We start from the raw sequence: 258 nt of genomic DNA on the forward strand, positions 1-258 counted from the left end.
TAGAATTTCTCACACAGAACACGGTTTACTCTGTTTTTGACAAAATTTCCTATTGTACAAGTTATTTTGTGTTAAAGTTGTCGTATTTGGGTAATTTCAACCAATCAACGACGTGTATTCGGTTGAAGAAAGTTACTGCTGTTTGCGATAATTATCGGAGAAAAACAACTTCCGGGTCATCTCTACTAAATGTCACCACTCTGTTCTATTCTAGTCAGCACCGTGCATTCCTTACTCTTTCCCTCTCTTCTACACTAT

Source organism: Octopus bimaculoides, chromosome 1 (assembly GCF_001194135.2).
Source record: "Octopus bimaculoides isolate UCB-OBI-ISO-001 chromosome 1, ASM119413v2, whole genome shotgun sequence".
In the NCBI taxonomy this organism is placed as follows: Eukaryota; Metazoa; Mollusca; class Cephalopoda; order Octopoda; family Octopodidae; genus Octopus; species Octopus bimaculoides.